This window comes from Lissotriton vulgaris, chromosome 3_1, assembly GCF_964263255.1.
Source record: "Lissotriton vulgaris chromosome 3_1, aLisVul1.2, whole genome shotgun sequence".
NCBI classification, from domain to species: Eukaryota; Metazoa; Chordata; class Amphibia; order Caudata; family Salamandridae; genus Lissotriton; species Lissotriton vulgaris.
This window is the reverse complement of record NC_141689.1, coordinates 732,675,245-732,697,425: the sequence shown is the minus strand read 5'-3', so window position 1 is coordinate 732,697,425 and position 22,181 is coordinate 732,675,245.

The following is a 22,181-nucleotide window of genomic DNA, read 5'->3' as shown; positions in this document are numbered from 1 at the left end:
ATATCACTGATGACAGCACCAAACGGATTCACAGCACCAAATTCCTCTGATTCAAGCAACCCTTCCTAATGGTGACAAACCCTCCACGGGCAGCCAACCCCTGCGGCGTACAGTCGAAGGCCAGACCCTTTGCCCAAATCCTTACTTATAAAATGGAAAAAAACAAGATGATATGTAGATTTTAGAATAAGCAAAAGATAGGGAACGTCTGAAGGAAATACATTTTCTTTTGTACACCACATCTCAGAGACAGAAAGGAGCACCACAGCTGATTATGTTAATCGCAACATATCATGGGAAAGGAGGGTAAATAAGGAAGATAATGGCTAAACATTAGAGATTATTGACTACTGACAGGGTGATTGGGGAAGTATTTACTCCACATGCCAGTATCTCTTACGGAAAAGCTAGATAATTACAAGACATTATGGTCCACAGTGGCCTGGTAACACACAAGGATGGAACATGACTTGTGACACCAAAATAATTGTATGTCTGTAATAATTGTAAGGCATGTTGCACAAGTAAAAATGTCAATACCTATGCAACAAGATTAGGACAGACAGACAAGGCTAATCTCCAAATATTTGATCTTACTATATGATCATTGTGTGCTAGAATGCTCATGTGGTCTAAGGCATGTGTGCAGCACAACCTTTACCACCAAAGGATGATGTTGAAAAACATTAGGGCAATCAGGAGTCACGACCAAAAATATCTGGTAGAAAGGCATTTTCCTATAGAACAGAATCAAAATCTGAATTTATTAAACCTTTTTCGGTATCTTCAGGTTGTTTCCACGCACAAGGGATGGAGAAAGAAAAAATCATGCAGGAAACTAAAATCCTGTCACATTATGGCATTGGACACTAAATACCCAAGAGGAGTAAATAAAAATGAAGAACTGATTGCCTATTTGGAGGACTGAGCTACGTACCAATTTTCGTAGAATCACTGGAGTACATAATGTTTGTGTTTATTACTCAATTTGCATATTAATATCCATATATACTTGAATGTGACTAGGTATAGATCTAAGAAGACAGGTCTGTAGTATTCCATATGTGTATGCAAGTTTTGATTGAGTTTTATTACGAAAGTAGATGTTGCTCTAAGATACATACATTTGTATTGATTATTAATCAAGTGTTAAATTATTTGAACTTCACTTTATTGCCACACTTCCCATTCCCATTCTTTTACCTCATGTCTATCTGGTTATTAGGTAGAGAATAATTAAGCTCTCTGGGGAAATACATACAGATTGGATTTATGTTTATCTCTCTCAATAAGAATGCCCTTCAAGGTTATATCAATGGATTATACATGGAAACAATGCCACTGGGACACACATAAATTAGGGCATTCAACAATGGATTAAAGAGATATGACCACTTTGTACTATATTTTATTGCAGAAGGGCCAAAAATGTATAAAGCTATTATGCTGCTAAACAACTGGTGATATTTGAAATGAGATGCTGTATTATTATTGATACAACTGATAATGTGATTTAATGTATGAGGACATAATCATGCAATAAGCAATTGTAGTTTGAATCGATATTGACGAATGTAAAGAAAGACTAATGAACTTGATTGTGTATATGAAAATGGAGGACTCATGGAAAGTCTGTTTTTAGTGGCTATTGAACTATGTTATATTTTTCCCATCAATTGCTGGGAATATTGGAGCATATTATCAAGGCAGGCGAAATGACATTATCGCCGCTTTAGCGACCGTTTTCGGGCCCGCTAAGCGGCGATAATTTCATCACCCTATTCTGCTTTCAGGCGATAGCAGGCGGTTTGGGGCCTCCTTTGCATGTCAGCGATATTTATCACTAATGACATGCAAAGTGGGCGTACCCAAACTGTTAGCGACTGTTTTCAGTCGCTAACATCGCTATCGCCTATTATCAAGGCAGGCACAGCGATGGAAATATTCACGCTAAGCGCGAATATCTCCAAAAACTAACGCCTGCTCAGAACAGTTCTTAGCCATTATATCCAATGGGAGGTGGATATATTGGCTAGGACTCTGTTAGCGATAATGCGTGAATATCGCTGTATTCTCAGCGATATTCACGGATTTCGCTGCTATCGCCGGAAATATTATCGCTTTTGAGATAAACGTTGTTAATAGCACGTTATCTCAGCGATAATATCCAGCGATGCGTGGAGATAAAAAAATTGCTGCTAAGCCAACTTAGCAATAAATATTGCTAGTTGTTGGTAATATGCCCCATTGATTTTACAAAGGAGTTGTATGTCGAAACGCATTACCTTTAATAAACACTGGTTTTGCTATGTTCCTGGAGTATCGGTGCGTCTTTTTCTTAACCTGAAAAATTAGCCTTCATGTTAATACACTAAAGGTTCCCAACACCCGTTCCCACTGTCCTATCATTCACTCAAAAGACACTCTGTTTCACTCTACATTCTTCCTCAAAACCCGTTGAACTAGAACCCATTACTTATTAATCCAATTCCTTAACTACTTTTACATTCCTCCCTCTTTTACCATTACATTTTTTACAAACTCTGGCAAAATGTCCCTTGATACCACATGCAGAGCACTTCTGATTAAGTGCTTGACAATTTTTACTGTGCACTAGATGGTCAGTACTCCCACAGCAATAACATTTCCTGCCTTCGAATTTCAAGGCTTTACTTTCCTCTTCCACAAATTGTTTCCTTCCACTGATAGAACCACCCTCTTTTTTTATACTTGACCTTACACATTCTATTTTTGAATTCCTTAGAATTGGACATTTCAGCCTTCACTTATTTGTTGGATAATTCAGCTCTTTTCATTAAAGCAACAACTATTTTTTAAATTCTTTTTATTTGCATTTTCATAACAAAAATAACAATAACATAAGTGCAATGCAATATTCATCTATTGGTCCACTAGACATATGAGAATACCAGTACCTTTGCCCCACTACGCGGGTGACATCCCAGTTCATGTAATACAATGGGCCGATCAACATCTGCAACAGGGGTACAGTTCAGTGACAAATTCCCCAATGACGTCGCTATACATAACATTCTAAGGGTATGTCCCCGTTGAGTCATATCATACCCTCTTTGCTTTCCTATTCATCAGCAGCCACAGAATTCAGCCAACTAACATAAGGCTCCCATATGTCTCTCGGACGAGATCAGGCCGACTGGAGTTCCCAGTAGTTGGTCAACTGTGCCCTACAGTACGTTACACTCGTCACTCACTCCTTCGTCGTTGGAGGCCTGTGTGCTCCCCAGTGCAAGGCTATCTGTCTTTTGGCCATTAGGAGGAAGATCGCGGCAGTTTATGTAATTTTGGTGGCACGGTTTCAAGAACCCCAAGTAGGGATGTCATTGGTGTGCAGGGTAGCTCCAGCCAGCAAAGCCTTTTTTTGGTGCAGTATGGCTATCCAGAAATTCGCTATTGGTCTACATTACCATGCCATGTGTAAAAAGGTTGCTTGGGGGGTACCATAGCGCCAGCAACAGTCATTTTCAGGGAGCCCCATTTTGTGTAGCAGTAGAGACTGTGGAGGTACTTAAAGTAAATAAGCCGGAGGCGGTAATTGGGAGATTAGTGCTCCAGCTGTTTGTAACTTAGACTCCATTGTTGATCCGTGAAACTTATCCCCTGTTCCTCCTCCTAAGCCCTGCGAGAAGTAGGGACAATGATCGGGCTTGTCTTCTACGTGATTTTGTAAATACATGAGATGAGCTTTCTCCCTGATTCTATCGCCAACAGGAGCTGATAATACAAGAGCATGTCTAGCGCTGCGGGGTCTACAGGATCACACATTTGCTGTAGCGTGAGAAAGGTATTGTCAGGGTAGAGATCTCTGCCCACCGTAATTTTATGAGTGATCGCGCGCGTCTGTGCCTTTCGTTCCATAAGTGGGCGATATAACGGATTATTAAGGAGTGGCATGGATGGGGCGTATAGTACATCTAAGCTTGCTAGTTTTTGAAGACCTTCCCATGCCCATCTCAGAATTTGTACTGTGTCTATTTCATCATGTGGGCGTTTGTAGGGGTGGTATACTGCTGTAGCCAATGGTAAAGGTGCTGCTCTGTCTACTTCTATTGATACATACGTCTGGAAGGGTGTGGGGTGCACCCAGAAATGTAGAAACTGTGCTTGTGTGCTGTATGCATAAAGGACAAAGTCGGGGGCCGCCATTCCCTCCTGTTCTTGTGGCAGTGTTAAGATCTCCCATGATATCCTCGGCTGTCCCCCAGCCCACACCAATTCGATCATGAGGGACTGTATATGATTGAAGAAGTGCATCGGAATTGGAAGAGGGATGTTAACAAAGAGGTAAAGTAGTTTCAGTAATACAATCATCTTAGCCACCGCTATGTGGCCCGGCAGGGAGAGGGGGAGTGTCTTTCACCTCTTCACCCTGTCTTCAATTCCAGGCCACCACCTTTCCATAGTTAGCGGTCCATAGTTCCTGCAGGTTATTGCTGAACCACATGCCCAGATATATGCCCAGATATCTGATCAGCCCGACGCCCAGACTAGCAGATAGTCAGTTCCAAAAGCCTGCGTTTCAGGTGTAAGCGGGAGTAACAGTGATTTTCTCCAATTTATATGGACTCCTGAGAGTCCACCGTAATGCACCACTTCGCATGTCATGGGCGACAAGTAGTCTTTGGGATCCACCATATACAGAATAATGTCATCCGCGTACATTGACATGGTAAGTGCCCTAGTTGTAAAGCTGATTTTCTTTTCGTGTGGTGCTGTCGCAACCGCCCGCCAATGGTTCTGTCACTATCGCGAACAGTAGCCACGATAGAGGACAGCCTTGTCTGGTGCCCCGGGATATAGCCAGCGGTTCCAATACTAGCTCTTTCACTCTGAGGCATTGGGTCGGTTGTAGAGGAGCTGGATTTGCTGAATAAAGACTGGGCTCAGGCCCATCCGTCTGAGAAGTGGGAGCAGAAATCCCCACTCAAGGGAATCGAACGCCTTCGTGGCATCCATAAATGCTGCTGCCGCAGAGACGTGTGGAGCGAGATAGTGCAATGGCCTGAAAAGTGTTCTGAGATTATGTGACGTTGATCTATCCGGCACAAAACCAGATTGCTCCGGCCGTACTATCAATGGGAGCAGTGGTTGGAGCCTGGTGGCAAGCAATTTGACAATAATCTTGGCGTCCAGGTTGATCAATGAGAGCTGGCGATAGAGTCACACTGCTGGGGATCTTTGTCTGGTTTAAGAAGGGTAATGATGATAGCCTCCCGCATTGATTTGGGGAGAATTCCCTCTTGTAACGCCTCCTGATACACTGCCAGTAACCAGGGGGGCAAGCAAATCAGAGTATTCTTTATAGAATTGCGCAGTGAGACCGTCCGCACCTGGCGCCCTGTCCGCTCACATGCTGCCATTAACCCGACGCACATCCTCCACCATGAACGGTACGTCAAGGTACTCCTGGTGCACCCTGCTGAACCATATAAGTTCTATTGAGTCAAAATAGTCTTCCAGAACCGTGTTCTGCGGGGTAGTTTGTGATGTTTATAGCTTTGCATAAAAATCACCATGGTTGCCAGAATGTCAGGAGGGGAATGTACCAAATCGTTGGAGGGGGTAGTAAGTGCTGTGATAAAGGTGGAGCCCCTAGGTGGTCTCAGGAGATTGGCGAGTGTTTTTCCTGGCTAATCCTCTTTCCCATATCTTTGCGCAATTGCATGTTTGTGTAAGACCTTTACCTCCCTATCGGCCTCCTCCTGGCATTCGGTCAATTTACTCCAAATACGCCCCAATGTTTCGGCTGCTGGGTTCACGAAATACTGTTTTTTCAGAGCGTGGAGCTTTGAGTCAAGCCGAGCCAGGCAACCACGAATATCTCGGAGCACCCTGGTTTTCCCGCAATGCAATGTCCACGGACAACCATCTTGAAGGCCTCCCACAGCGTCCTAATGGGAGCCACAGACCCTGTGTTATGTTCAAAATATTCTGTGATCTGCGTGTGGAGCTCCTCCCTGAAGGCCGAATCGAGTAGAGCATTAGGTGGTAAGTGACACATGAAAGGTTATCTGTAGGGTTTGGGTATTTGAAGGGTAATGGTGACAGGCGTGTAGGTCCGAGGACATAAGCCAGAAATCTAGTCGTGACCATGCATTATGTTGCTGTGTGATGCATGTACCCTCCCTAGTGTGAGGATGGAGATCCCTCCAAGTATCGACCGATCTGAATGAATAAATGAATGGAATATTTTTAAAGCGCATAGCCCATGGGCATCAAGGCGCTGAAACACAGACCGATATGCATGCAAACAGATTCCCTACTCAAACCCGCCTCTCAGCAAACAGCCAGGTCTTTAAAGTCTTTCGAAAGATTGAGTGTATTCGTTGCCCTGAACGATTATCCGGGAGAGAGTTCCAAACGTTGGCAGCAGCAAATGAAAAAGCTCTCCGCTTGAAATTCCTTGAGGGCACATACTGTTGGAGTATAGTCTTGATGCCCGATGGGCCTAGGCCGTAGTAGGCGTTGTGAATTAGGCAGAGGGTCTTAAACATAATTCTGAGATCCACCGGGAGCCACTGCAACGAAAGAAGAGAAGACGAGACTGAATGATGTTTTGGTAGATCCAGCACCAGCCTTGCAGCAGCATTTTTCACAAGCTACAGACGACACAGCTGACCTTTATTGATGCCTAAATAAAGGGTGTTGCAGTAGTCCAATCTGGACAATATTAATGCATTTTTTTATTTATTTTATGACATTTGATTATGCGCGAACAAATGCCCGTGGGCGTCTCGGCGCTAATATATCTGTGAATAATTCTCCTGCTGCAAGAGTATGATCCGATGTTACTGGTTGAACAGTCAAGTCTTTAGCTGTTTGCGAAAGGACCAAAGTGAGGGGCTGGTTTTGATTGACTGGGGTAAGGTGTTCCATAGTTTCGGTGCCGAGACCAAGAACCTCCGATCACCCCAGGAAACAGTTTTGGTGTGGGGAACCACTAGATTGTTTAGAGTGGAAGAACGAAGCGATCTGGATGGACGATAGGGAATCCACCACTTTTTTACGTGCATCAAAAGACAGGAAATGAGAAATGTGCCTTATAATCCGGATCAGCCCAAAACAGGTGGCCACTGTCCTAGAGACCTGCAAATTCATAGATAGGGTATCAACCACCACCACTACCAGATTTTTGCCGTGGGAAACAGGAGTTGGACAGGTGCCCAAGGAGTCAGGCCACCACTCCCTAGACCAGATGTCTGTCCTGTCCCCAAAAATCAGGACCTCCGTCTTCTCGCAGTTCAATTTTAGATAGTTTTGTACCATCCAATCTGTAATCGGTAATCAATCCTTTCAAGACTGAGGCTGCCTGTGGATGATGTGTGCTGGAAGTACCAACCCTGTCCTTCTCAAGCAATAAGACTGTGTTGATGTTCCCACTCCAGATTAACGCATTGTCTACCATAGACAGTATGTGGTGCTACACCTGCTGGTAAAATCCAGGGTCGTCAACATTGGGCCCATAGACATTCGCGATTAGGACCTGTTGGTGAAATAATACCCCTAATATTAACAGGTAACATCCTTCTGGGTCACTCATGACCTTTATGGTATTCCATGGGACGCCCCTTATGATTAACGTTGCCACCCCTCTGGAGTAGTTGGAATAGCGAGATGGATGTACCTCGCTCCACCCAGCCGTCCTCAGTCTATCGCAGGTTTTACCCTTCAGATGGGTCTCCTGTAGGAGGCACACTGCTACTGAATGTCTCGTGAGATATGATTGTACCAGCCGTACCTTCCGGTATGCATGTTAAGTTAGACATACATGCATGTTAAGTTAGGCATACAGTTGGAAAATTAGGTTTATCTCCAAGGCAGCTAAATTCTCTGTTTGTGAGTGTATGATCAGGGACAATTTGAGGTATCGCCCACAACGTGACGGCAAAGTCGGATAATGACAAGTGTTCCCATGTTGTGTAGTATCCTGTTAAGAACATGACATGCATTGCAATAAACAAACAACAAACAATAACAGTCCCAACCCGCCCACCACCCACTCTAACTAGGTTGTGTTGGGTTGTGTTGCAAAACTGACCACCCAAACTATTAACACAAACCCAATGACAGTTTGACTTTAGGAAATCATCCCAGAGGGAGCGTAAGGTTGCTGGCTCACTGCCCCGCCGCATCGCATGAGGGTGCCCGAGCTTCAGTGTAACGACCTAAAAACATTGGCCTGATCAACACTAAGAGCATGGAGGCTTTCAATATTGTCACTCCCAGTGTTACATGGAGCCAATCCTCAGACATGATCCCTTGCGGGACTAAAGTAAGCGATTTATCTACTAGTCATTGTCACTTAGCTGACTCTGCGACGAGCTATCCTTGTCGTGGCTTTTTTCGCCCTGTTGTCTTGTGTGTTGCTTGGCGAATTTCAACCTCTATTCTTCAAGGAGGCGAGCCTCCTTGAAGAATAGAGGTTTGCCGTTGGTGTGTACTTGAAGCTTAGCTGGTTACAGCCTTGCATATTTAGTTTCAGTTTTCTGTAGCAATTTCTTTGCCGATAGGAACTCGCAGCGGGCCACCTGGACCGCCTACGTGAAGTCTGGGTACAGTGAGATGACATTATTCTGGTATTGCAACTCTCCACGTTCACGGGTCAGGTGGAGAACAGTATCCCTGTCTCTATAGTTGAGTAACTGCGCCAATATCAGCCTCGGCAGGGCACCTGGCGGCGGACGAGGACCAAGGGTACAGTGGGCACGCTCCACCAGAAACATGGCAGACAGGTCAGTCCCAAATAAGTCCTGAAGAAGGCCCTCAACGTATTTCTCCATGTTTGATATGTTGTGGACTCCGGAACTCTGGTAATGCGTACGTTGTTCCTCCTCAAGCAGGCTTTTAGGACCTTGTTGCACACCTTAATGACCTCTAGTACTTTAGCCATACGGAGAAGGTGATCCTGCATTTCCACCTGGCGATCATCTGCATTGGAGACTCTTGTTTCCAGTGTGTTTAGTCGGGTGTCGTGCTTATCTACTCTGTACGACATTTAATCCATTCGGACAGCAAGAAAATGAATCTTAGCGTCTATTTCTTTGAGGCAGACCTTTACATCTCGCAACAGAGCCTTTATGTCGTCCTCCTGCTCCGGTTCCAGCTGTGTTTCAGATACTATCGTCTGTGACATCAGCTCAGGATTTACCCTTTTACTCAGCTCTCCATAATCATCTCATTTAAGCCAAGGCCTTACATGTCCCTCAAAATTTGGATCTATTTAAGTTTTAACCCTTTTGTATACTGACGATCTGGTTTTAATGTCTTTTACCCTGATTGGTCTGCAGAAACAACTCGACATCCTATCCTTCTTGACACTTGCTCATAATCTCTCAGTTAATGAGCAGGAAACTAAAATTATGATAATGGGTGCAAGAGGTTTACAAATTCTTAAGTCATGGTTTTTGAAAGGGGGAAATTAGAGGTGGTAAAACAGTATACATACCTGGGAGGGAGCATCTCCAATAATTTGTCATGGGTCTAACAAGACACAATACAGCTCTCTAAAATAAAGCCTATGGGTAACAGTCTTCTGCAATTCTTCAATGCACAGGGTAGAAGGGGATGCGCAATTACTTTTAAAGGTGTACATAGAAAATACATCGTATGATATGGAGGCAAGGTTGACGCCCTCTCTCAAAAACGTACCTTGTATTGAATCTGTTTTGTGGAAATTATAGTATGGTATCAGTTTTTCTAGCTTGATTGAAGTGACTCCTCTCGAACTGGGATTTACTGGGATCATTTATCCAGCTTACTCCCAGGTTATTCGCTATTTCTTTCAATTGCTTTGCCGTCTGGAAACAGGTTGAAACTATGATATGGCAGGAACATTTGGAGGACAGTGAGGGGATTTACACATTTGGCAATGTTTATTTCAATAGCCTTAAACAGATGAACTTGAAATGTGATGAGGTGCTATCATGTAAGAGCGCTGGTGTTTTAAAGTTTTGTTTAACAAATGCTGCCAAGATAAAAAGTTTTTATGAAGATCTGCAAAATTGTTTAAACTAGAAAGATTGCATTTGAGCTGTATGTTAGTAAGGTGTGGTGAGATGTAATTGTATGTCAAGGCTAATTTATGTCCCTCTGTACGAAGATTCTTTTTGAAATTCAGGTCAAGTTAAATAACGATTGATGAAAATACGTGGATTAAAAAGAAGGAGAAGGCGACGTCTTTTGATTCAGGCTGTCAATACTGTGCTGCTAAGAAACTGGATGTGGATCATGTTTTATTTTTCTGCCTGGGACTTTTTCATCTTCAGAGGATATGCGTTTGCCCAGCTATTTCTAAACGCTTCATGTGAGGCCTGGATTAGAATAACCAATATGCCCAGGCGCCGTAAAATAAAGTGACCCACATTTGTGGCCTGTGCCTTTTCGCAAAACACTCCCTAGACGCCTCTGTGTTGTACGTTTTCACGTACCTTTCAAAGGCATGAGTCTAGTTGCCTTCCATGCCCCCTCAGAGCTGACCAACCACTGAGGTCGGTTCCATCCGTACCCACCAGCCTTCGTTTATATTTCACAGGGTTTAGTTTTGTTTAGTCCTCATCCTCTGGTGAATAATGCCTAACTTTTCAGATCGATGCAGGCAAATATTCGTATCAAACCGAGCTTTGTATGAGTAACTATGAAAGGGTTAACAATCCTGATTCAGATCAGTACATATAATATGCTTTGTTCAAATTGTGTCCCTGATCGTACCCCATGCAAATACGGATACGTCTGCCTTATTTGTTTAAAAACTCAATAAATATATTTTTTTAAAGAGAGTTTAACGTGAGAGGAAAAGCAGACAAGAGGGAATGAGTAAATATTCTCATGAGATGGGGTTGGCCTAAAAGGAGGATATAAGGGTATGTTATACGAATAAAGTCACAATGAATGAGAGGACGGAGAGGTCAAAGGTGAGGGCCAGTAGTCAATAAACAGACATATACGAATGACGGAGGATACAATTATGAAAAAGTGAGAGGAGAGATTAGGTGGCAGCAAGTAACCCTAAAAGATAGACGAGGTATAGCAGAAGAAAAGAGTAAAGGAAGAAATGGAATGGGAAGGCAGCCGAAGAAATAGAAAAACATTTACAGATCTAGGTAGTGCTTAAATAGGCGGGATTTTAATTTTTTGCAGAACTGAATCTAGTCCATGTGTTGACTGAGGTCTCCAAGTAGGGAGTTCCAAAGCGATGAGGCTGTCCCAGGGAAAGACGAGGCTGTGGCAAGATGGGTTCTGAATTATTTAGATTCAAGTTGGTAAACTTTCCTGCGTCTCTTGTTTTTACATCCTCCAGATATTTTTAAGAAAAATATAGGTAGGTTGGATTTTGTCGGTAAATAGTTTTAAACATAATGCAGGAAAACTTGAATTTAATTCTGGCTTCGGCAGGAGGCTTGTGTAGCTCACAATAGATTGGGGTGAAGTGGTCAACTTTCTATGCACCCTGACAGCACTTGACTTACCTGGTGGACTTCTGTTTAGGAAACCCCCCAATCAGTTGCTCTCTTCTGCACATTTTTACCAACCAGCTCCTAACCAGATGGACTGTTTGGCCAGATGCCATGAAGTTTCATGTAATCACTAACATGTTCCCTCCACTCAAAGAGAATAAGCAGCCCTTTAAACTGACCTTCCCAAAGGAAACCTTGCAACAGCCAGCAATGCTCCAAGCATTCACATCTGGAGGAAGTGTAGGGCGGTGAGATGTATGCTGTATGACAACGAACTCCCTAATGTCTATACATTCTGCGGAGGGTGGAAACGGTTGCGACAACTCTATGTAGAAAAAATAATAACCCCTCAACTAGGTTTAATAGTTCATGATCCCATTTTAAAGCTTTCTGGAGAATGATGTAATAAACATATTCCCTCGCTTTTTGATTCTCAAAACCACGTACTGGGAACTGGTTGTGGTTGGAACTGGCATCTTATAACCACTATTGCCAGCCATCGAGAAAGCCTTACATGGGTTATTTTGTGGCATCCACCTTCAATGCTGGGAAGTCTGCCAAGAACTCTGGAAGAAAACGCAGAATACGAGCAACTCCATTTGCTGCAACAGTATAAAGGGGAACTTCAATAGCCTTTTGTTCCAGCTGTACCATGTAATCAATTGAGAGCATTAAAATGAGAATACCAGTACAGTACACAGATGATCACTGCCATTAAAGTTAAATATTAAAAACGGGCAATGGCGGGTTGGATGGGCAATGGCGGTGGGTGCATTCATTGAAGAGGGACCATAATCTAGGACAAGGAGATCTCCTGATTGGAGAGGAGAACCTGAGGAGTGCAAAACGGACACAGCTCAAATAGCTCAAGAGCACAACGTGTCTGTGATTAATATGCTGTGGTACTTCCCCATTTACTGAGGAGATCAAAGAAGGTTAGAGATGCGGCAGATGAGGCTCCTCCGCACTGATTGAGGAGATCTGAGATGGTTATAGATACGACGAAGGAGGCTCATCCACATTGACTGAGATCTCAGATGGTTGGAGATGCGGTAGAGGAGGTTCCTCTACATTGATTCAAGGGATCTAAGATGGTTAGAGATGCAACAGAGGAGGCTCGTCTGTACTGACTGAGTAGATCTAAGATGGCTACCTATGCAGCAGAAAAGGCCTGGACACTGCCAGTGAGCCTGCCTCCATGTGGCAGACTCCTGAAGGGGACGAATAGAGCCACTCACCAAGGAGTTAGCGTGAATAAGAGGGGGCCCATGCTCAACAGACCAACTTCTCTCCTCAAGGGTTGTGGCTCAAGAGGATCTGAGGAGGTTCACCAGGAGATGAATCTGCAGGCCACAGGAGCTACTGCACACGGCTTCCGTGGCCTTCTTATGCAACTAACATGTTAACATTTTATTCGTGCACTTTGAACGTCTGCAGTGTAGTAGGATGATAGAAAGTGGCCTGCTATTACAGAAGGCGTTGCCGGTGGCAGATAATCAGACTCGGGAGAAATAGGTCAAAGCATCCACAAATAGAATTACAGAGATTTCTTTGCTCTTTAATTGCCCCATACCTGTCTACGTGTGTTTGTGCGATTTATAATACATTGTTATAAAAAAGTTCAACAATTGTGATCAGGTGAGAAAATGTGCCTCTTCCGTGTCCATCTTCTCCTGCGTTTTATTTGCTGTTATCCTTATCATCCTTGCTTTCAAGCTCGAGCCCATCTTCATCTAGTGAGAATCTCCCTGGCTATGTTATATAGTATTCAACAAAATGTCAGGATTTTTATGCGCTGCAATCAAGGGGTATAAGATTGTAAACCCTGTGACTGCTGTATGCACAAGTGCCTGCCTATGTGTTGGGGATAGAACTCATGGGCTTTGCATTGCAGGAACGCAGAGGTAGCCTGCTCACAGGAATGGTATGCTATAGACCCCCAGGGTGTTCCACTCAATATCAATCATTTGTAGATACCATCACTAATTTAACATTAGCACACTCTAGAACAATCATTCAGGGAGATTTCAATAGGGAGAATGGAAATTTGAGCAACCTTTTGAGAGATTTGAATCACATCTGCGCGAATCTTAGCCTTCAACAATTAGTTAAACACCCCACCCATCAGGGAGTACACACTCGTTGTTCGCCAGTCCACTCGAAACTGAAGTATTAAATATAATACCACAAAATTGGACGGATCATTATCTAATTCATTTTAATATTATGCTACCTTGTCCAGTGGATAACTCTAAACGCGCAGCGACCTACCGGAGAGGAAGGGAGTGGGCGAAATTAGGAAAGAATAGTGCCCATCCAACCCTCCCTAATGTAAATCTCTTTGCTCTTCCGCCACAGTAGAGGAGAATTATAACACCTACTATAAATATATAAATGACGCTTTGGATCAGTTAATTTCGATAAAGAAGCTAAAAAATACAAACAAAATCACAGCACCATGGTAAAACGATGAACTGAAACAGCTACACCTAATATGCAAGAAGGCAGAGAGGAAATGGAGAAGGAAGTACCTAGAGCTGGAAAAGCAAGAACTGAGATTAGCACAGATTAAATATAAGGAGATTATTCTAGAGTGCAAGGCTAACTTTTACGCTAACTCTATTTCACAAGCACCTAATGGTACTAAAGCACTCTTTAAGATCTTTAGGGACCTTTCTGCCCAACTTTGCTTGAGTAATAAAGTGGTGACTTCACAGAAACTGTGCGATGAGATTGCCTTCCACCTTACTGACAAAGCGGCTAAAATTGTTGGTGCTTTCCAAACCAACGATAACGTTGACCAGGACAATTCTACACAGGCGGTGGAAGAGGATCTGGGGCAGCTAACCACTCTGGATAGCTTTCAGATTTTTACTGACCTTTCTTTAAATATCCTGGTGCATACTGTGTCCTCAGGCTCTCCCCTTGACCCCTTGCCCCATAAAGTCTGGAAGACCTTTGGCCAAACGACCTTTCCCTGGCTGCGGCAGATATGTAATCAGTCCCTAGAAGAAGGTATCATTCCGGAGGGATGGAAGCAGACGGTGGTGACACCCCTGATTAAGAAGCCCTCTTTGGATCCGACAATTCCAGCAAGTTTAAGACTGATTACTCTCCTTCCTTTTCCAATTAAAATCTTGGAAAAGGCTGTAAGCAAGATCTTATCTTGTTTTCTGGAGGATAATCAACTACTGGATAAGGACCAATTTGGGTTCCGGCTGGGTAATGGGACTGAGTCAGCTTTAGCCACCATGCTGGACAACCTACGTATGTGTGCCGACAACAGGAATGTCACGGTTTTAGTGCTTCTCGATATGTCGGCCGCATTTGACACGGTGAGCCACTCAATTCTAGTTGAAAGACTGGAGAAGATTGAGGTGAAGGAATGGCCTCTGCAGTTGTTGCGGTCCTATCTGGCAGGGAGACAGAAGGTGGTAACTTTGGCACCGTTCTCATCCTGCAAATCCCCGGTAGTCTATGGGGTAGGGTAGGGCTCTGCAATCAGCCCTATTCTCTTCAATATCTATTTGCAGCCTTTGTTTCCCATCATTAAATAGTTCGGAGTTGACCTGGTCAACTATGCGGACGATACGCAACTGGCGTTCATGGAAGGAAAACATGCAGTTTCCATGGATACTTTTCAGTAGTGTATGCGTCAGACTGCAGGATGGCTACGGAGAAACTCCTTACAGTTTAATGGGGGAAAACTGAGGTGCTCGACTGTTCTTCTGTGAAGTTGCCTCTACACATACCTCTGGAATTTAGGCACACCCCTGAGGAGGAACCTTTGGTTCCTGTCAGCACGGTGCGTAATCTGGGGGTTCTGATAGATAACAATCTCCAAATGGAGTCGCAGGCAAACAAGACGGTCAGTGTGTGCTTCGCTCTGATGCGTATGCTGCGTCAGATACTCCCAATACTACCTAAGGACTCGCACTCCCTTGTAGTGAGAAGCACAGTGCTAAGCAGAATGGCCTACTGGAACTCCCTGTATTTGGGGGCTCCACAGTATATCTTTCAGGGGTTGCAGAGAGTCCAGTCAGCAGAAGCAAAATTGGTGCTAAATAGGCAATGCAGATCCTCCACTGCTCTTGCTCTGAGAGACCTCCATTGGCTGCCTATCAGGGAAAGGGCTCACTTTAAATCACTCTGTCTGGTGCACAGAACGGTACCCGATCTGGGCCCAGTCCCATTACAGGAAAAGTTTACCTGATACCTCTCTAAGAGGCAGCTCCGTTCCTCCAGCGCAAGTCTGCTGGTAATTCCTAGATTCAAGCGTTCTAGGATGGGGGAGGGCTTATAGCGTGGCTGTTGCTCATCTTTGGAATGAGCTACCTCAGAGTATTAGGCAAATCAACTCTCTTGAGATAGAACAGGGACCACGTGCCTCTCAGGAACACATTTTAAATCGAATGTATAACACGTACATTTAGTACTGCTGGGAACATACATGGCTTTATCATGATGTGCTATGAGCAGCACACTGTTAGTTGGACCATGGAACGGTGAGGAGATGTGCAGAAGACGTTTTGCACTTGGCTGTACGTGTACTGACATGGCCACAAAAGCATGCAAGATAATGTCACCCCCAGGTGCCAACATAAAAACAGGGCGGGGGCTCCACTGCCATAGCTGCTGGTATGAAGCAGCATTTGAGGACCATAGCACAGTGGATGGCACGAGGAAGAATTGCACATGCTAATATGAATAGGAACACTTCCAACATATGACGTTCCCACCTGACCTCTGATAGTGATGGAGGGGAGGGGTGTGTGTCCTTTTCCTACTGGGTTAATAATGAAGGTGAATGGTGCAAAACCCTACAGTTTCGTGCAGGTCAGAGAGAGCAGAGTCCCACTGCATTAGTCAGAGCCTGCTGCAGCAGTGTGCATGGGCTCATTCTGGCAAGATTGGCAGCTTGAGTGAGTGCCTCGATGGGCGAGTGCCTGTGGGGATGACTGTACAAGAGAATGCTAAAGTGCGGGCGGGTAGCAGTAGCTAGGACTTTCACTCGGACTAAGCATGGGCGAATTTTGCGAATCTCGCGTTCGCGAATTTTGCGGATTTGCGAACTCGCAATCCGCAAAATCCGCGAATTCTCGCGAATTTGCGGATTTTTTTTTTGTGTTTGCGCGGGTTTCTGCCAGTTCGCGAGGGTTTTGTACAATGTCGCAAATTGCGAACTTACCTGTCGGGTCGCAAGTTTCGCGAACTTGTTGTTTCTACGTGTCCAGCCTGTTTGGGACACTCTTCTTCATCACTGCCACTCTCTGTCACCACTGCCACTCTCTGACTACTCATGCCACCCTCTGGCCCACCCATGCCACCCTCTGTTTCATCACAGCACCCTCTGGTTGTCCAGTCAGTGTACATTATTGTGGCAACGCAAGCACACCTTCCCTGCCTCAAGTGACCTGAATTAATTTGGGGCTGATTAATGTGTCACAGAATATTTTTTTAGCTGGCACCTGCTTCCTTAGTGCTTCCTGATTAGTGATCTTTTGCACTTGCTAAGTGCTTTCATTGTTGCAAAATTAGTTACAACACCTGCCCTGCCCCAACTGACAATAATGAATTAGGGGCTGATTAATGGATTTGAACTGCCAGCCTGGCTCCTGCTTGTCTCCCTTAGCTGTAATTCAGGACCTTTGTGGCATATGTGTAACTATTCTGAGGTTCAGAGCAGGGTCACATAATAGTTGCAACTGGCAACTGAACTCTGGAGGGGCCCCTCAGCAAGCACTACAGGAAATGGCTACTAATGATGAGCCTGAACTTTTGAACCTGGTAAGTAGTTTCAGTTTTGCTAAGATCGTATTTCTGCAATTTTGCACTTATTTGCGGGGCGCGAAGTTGTACTGGGAAGCCGCGAACTCACGCGAACAGTGCGAGCAGTGCGAGCAAAATCCGCTGCTCGCGGATTTGCGGATGTTGCGGGAGATTCGCGAATCTCGCGGATTGCGAATTTACCGAAAATCCGCAAAATCCGCGAGCGAAACGGATTTTCCGCCCATGCTTAACTCGGACCCTGCCACAGGCATAAGTGAGGAGACGGACTCTGGTCCATCAAACTCCAATGAGCAGGTACAGAGAAAGTCCAGTTGGAGGTTACGTGCCTGCCAAGGACGCTGCAGCGAGGATGCACACGAACCCAAGAGCAGACCTGCAGTAAAGGTCAGCAGCAGTCTGGTTCTATTGCTCTTGAAGTTAGATTTCTGGGAACATCCAGGCCAAATACCAACTCTGCAGGGCAATAGAAATGAGGAAGCAGGCGAGATCCGTTGACCTCTTAGAAGGCAGTAGAAGCGACATGGCATTAGTCTTACGTCTTACCCACTGGGAGAGGGAGGCCTAAGTGGGCCTCGTGGAAGGGGGCCTTACAGAAAATTCTTCTCAGGAAAGTATGCATACCACGGCATCTGTGGCAGAAGGTTTGGATTAGCTTGGATATCAGTGTATCAATAAAGGAGATCAAATAGTCAGCCCATTTCTTACACCTCCCTTATTTGCCTCCCTGAGCACTTTCTTTGCCCCTGAGGAGAGTTCACAGAGATAACCTATAGAAGTCACTTTGAGAGGATAGAGGTGTCCCAGCCCTGAGAAGGATTTCAGGAGAAGTAGTACCTACTTGTCTGGAGTAGGTGAGGACCACTTAACCTGGTGTATATGGAGAGATAGAATTGTATTCCCTCATTGCAAGTCAGTTATGTAGTATGGGTTATCCGGGCAGTTGCCTTGCAGTATTGATCACTTCAGGTTCATTCCACCTTCAACAACCTGCCCACATTACCAATAACATACTCTCTCACAACATACACCTGTGACACATTCCTTCACTTCAGCAGCTGATTTTGTCAACTATTTGTCCTCGTAGACCACCCTCAAAATAACTATTGCCACAATAGTTATAGGTGCCCTTCCACTTTCATGTTCCCCCTCTCTCATTCTATTCTACTCTCAGAGTTCCCACCACATCACCTTCTGAGTTAATCACTATAGTCAAATCTGCAAACCCATCATGTGCTCCATCTGACTCAATTGTCAAACATTTGGACCACAATTGTCATCTCCTGTCCCATGACTTCACTGTTTAATCAATCTCTTAAATAAGGCAGATATTCGTATGCTTCAAGTCTTCAGTCTCCTACACATACTAAAAAAACTACCAGCCCATCAACTCATTCTATAGTCCAGTGTCCATACACTTTAGTCTAAAATACATGAATGTCAAATTTTCAATTGCCTTATACTCTTCTTCATCTCTCACAAATGTTTCAATCCTCTTCAAATGGTCTTTTGTACTCTTCACGCCATGAAAATTGTCCTTTGCCAAATGAGTCATCTTATTTCATTGGAATCACCTCTTGTCCATCCTTATACTCCTGACCCTATCTGCAGCATTTGGCACGGTCAATCACCCCTCTTCAGCTTTCCATCCTATCGTTGGCATGACTGGTTCAGTCCTCAACTGTTTTTTTTTCTCATATCTCTCTGACTAGTCTTTTCCTGTTGCACCTCCAGTCATGAATATTTGACTGTCTACAGCAATTCGCTCCTTCATACTAAACCCACCCAACATGGAGCCTACATACTTTATTGTCATATCAGTTCCAGCTTTCCTCGGCTGCTTCACCTGATATTTATCACCGCCTTCTCAGCTAGAAACCTTAATGTTCTTTTGAATCCCTCTATGCAGATGGAATCCATCATAACCGCTCCAGCCACTGGAGACAGGTGTAAAATATTAAATGGAAGGGAGATCTGCCAAATATCACTTGCGACACAGACAGGGCACCAATAAATTTACTGTTTCTCAGTAAACGTGATTATTGCAATACTTGCTCATGCATCTCTCCATACTCTACTTCTCTTCCTCCCTCACTCAATGTTCTGGGCGAGTTGGATGTACTGTGATGAACAATCAAGAGGCCTAATGAGATGGTTTGGCTATCGGTAACTAGCCTATTTTTCTCAATGGTGTGCGGGGTTTTTAGCCAAAATGGCTCAATGTGATGGGGGACTTTAACCAGTATGATGTCCAGGGGGAATATAGAGGAAGGGAGAGTTAGGAGAGATGTGGGGAAGCGGAACTACCCCAAAAGTTCAAAATCTCTAGGGAGAGTGATACAGAAGGCGCCCTATGTTTTGCCACTGGCAAGAACTGAAAGATAAGTCACCCAGATGCGGGGGTTCCATTTTCTGGCTGCAAGGTGGCGGCAATAGCTACTCAACTGTGTGAAGATGTGTTTAAAGGATATGCAGATAGATTCATGAAGCCAAATTGCGATCGCAATAGCTGCGATTTAGCAATTGCGATCGCATTTTGAATAAAAGGAGTTCATGATAGTGAAAATACCAAAAATGCGAATTCGCTAAATAAAAATTGCGAGTCCGCAAATAAAATCGCAGAATCCTAAAGCAAGCCGATTAGCGAATTTGAAATTGCGAGAAACCATGGATTCTGTGAAATTATTTGCGAACTCGCAAAATAATCGCAATCCCCATTCAGGAAAAATCGCTGATCGCGAAAAACCTGAAAATCGCTATTTGCGACGCGCAATTTAAGGAGAACCCAAACCAGGTGGTAACCAGTAAGGAAAAAAAAAAAAACTTTAGCAAACTACCAACAGGTGCAGGCCTGACCAAACACACTTAAGGACATGCAGCTGGAGCCTGAGGACTCTCACAATGCCAGGACTCTACATGGTGGTCAGGCGGCGACGGCTACAGCGAGCAGCACAGAACAGACGTAGGATCCAGGAGCGGATATTCCGTCTGCGGGTCACCCTTTTGGCCCAAACCAGGGAGCAAATCTATGCTAAGTACCGCCTAAATGGGGCAATGATAATCAAGCTGATCCTGGACCTAGACCCCCTGATGCAGCACCCAACAAGGAGGACCAATGCCGTTCCCACCCATGTGCAGGTATTGTGCAGCCTGCACCTACTGGCCTCCGGAAGCTTCCAGGAGATAGTCGCTGTTGCAGGGGGGATATCCCAGCCCACCATGTCCCGCTGCCTAAGGAGTTAACTGGATGCAATGCTGACGCGGCTGCAACACTACATCTCATTCCCCAACACCCAACAGGACTTGCATGACACCAAGCTGAAATTCTACAACATTGCACAATTCCCACATGTAATTGGTTGCATTGACTGTACCCACATCCACATCTGCCCACCAGCACAAATGGAATACATGTACTGCAACCGCAAGTCCTACCACTCCCTCAATATATACATGGTGTGCAACGCCAAGAATATCATCACGGATATAGTGGCACAATATCCGGGCAGGACACATGACTCCTTCATTTTCCGACACAGCGGCATTCACACTCGACTGGCCAGGGGAGACTTTGGCAAAGGACACCTACTAGGCAAGTACACATGCCCCCAAATAGTACACTGTGATCATGTATCTGCGCAGAACAGGCACTCACCCTGTGATTCTTACCTTCAGGTGACAGCGCCTACGGTCTACGTGAGTACCTCCCCACCCCATACCTCAACCCTGCCACACCACAGCAACGGCGTTACAATGCTGCACACATACGCACAAGAAATTGCATTGAGGGGACATTTGGCCTATTGAAGAGCAGTTTCCGCATACTGCACAAGACTGGAAGGGCCATCAAATACACACCTGATGTCTGCTGCCGCATCGTGGCCGTGTGTGCAATACTCCACATCATTGCTACCAAGCGCAGGATACCAGTGGAGATATCTGGCAGTGAGTCGGAAGGGGACAACTGCCCGCCTCCACATGTGCGTCATGCATGCGGAGAAAATCCTGCTGAAGGACACAGGCGCCGCAACCACATCACTATTAACTGTTTCTAGTGCACCCATTTCCCTCACAAAACACTGCATTCATGCATGACAAATGTAATAATGACATGAGTGTGATTCAAGTCAGACCATAAATCTTTATTGTTAATGCACAATAAATTGGCTTTTAGTTATTTTGGTGTCACATGAAGAGAGTATTACTTCATACCTCCCCATGCTGGGGTAGTGGGCTTGCAGGGGTGTACTGCATGGTTTCCCTGAGAGTGTCTGAGTTCTCGCTGTTGGTTGCGACAAGACATTCCAAGTCGTCTATCTGTGTCCTGAGGGATGGCGTTGGCCCGAGTTGATGCTGTTGGCCTGCTGCTGCGGCGACGTACAGGCACAGGCGGCAAGGATGCACTGCTGTTTGTTGACGCTACCTCGCTCACGTCGTCAGGCCCCCCTGGTTCTCCATGGGCAGTGGACTGGCTGCCGAGCACTGCTGCTGTTAGCAGATCTAGTGACCTGGCCACATCCTGGCAACACTGTACCATCTGGCCCTGCATGGCAAGTGACCTGCGTGCCAGCTGTGACGTTGCATTACCAACAATGTGGTTCGACCTGGTGTAGGCCGACAGGCGGGCCAGTAGTTGGCGGTGGCGGCGGCGAGTCATGTCCTGCTGGGCTACCAGCAGCTGGCTGTTCTCTCTGACAGCAGCGGTCATCTGGGTGATATTTTGGCCAGTCACCTGCAGCTGTGTGTGAATTGCTGCCAGGTGACGCGCCTGGGTACTGTGCACAGCCAGCATGCGGCGTTCAATGGCCAGGCCAGGATCAGGAAGTAGGAGTGCTCTGCCCGTGCCTGCTGCGGCCTGACGCTGCTGGCGCCTCAGTGCGCTGGTGTGTGATCTGGCTCCAG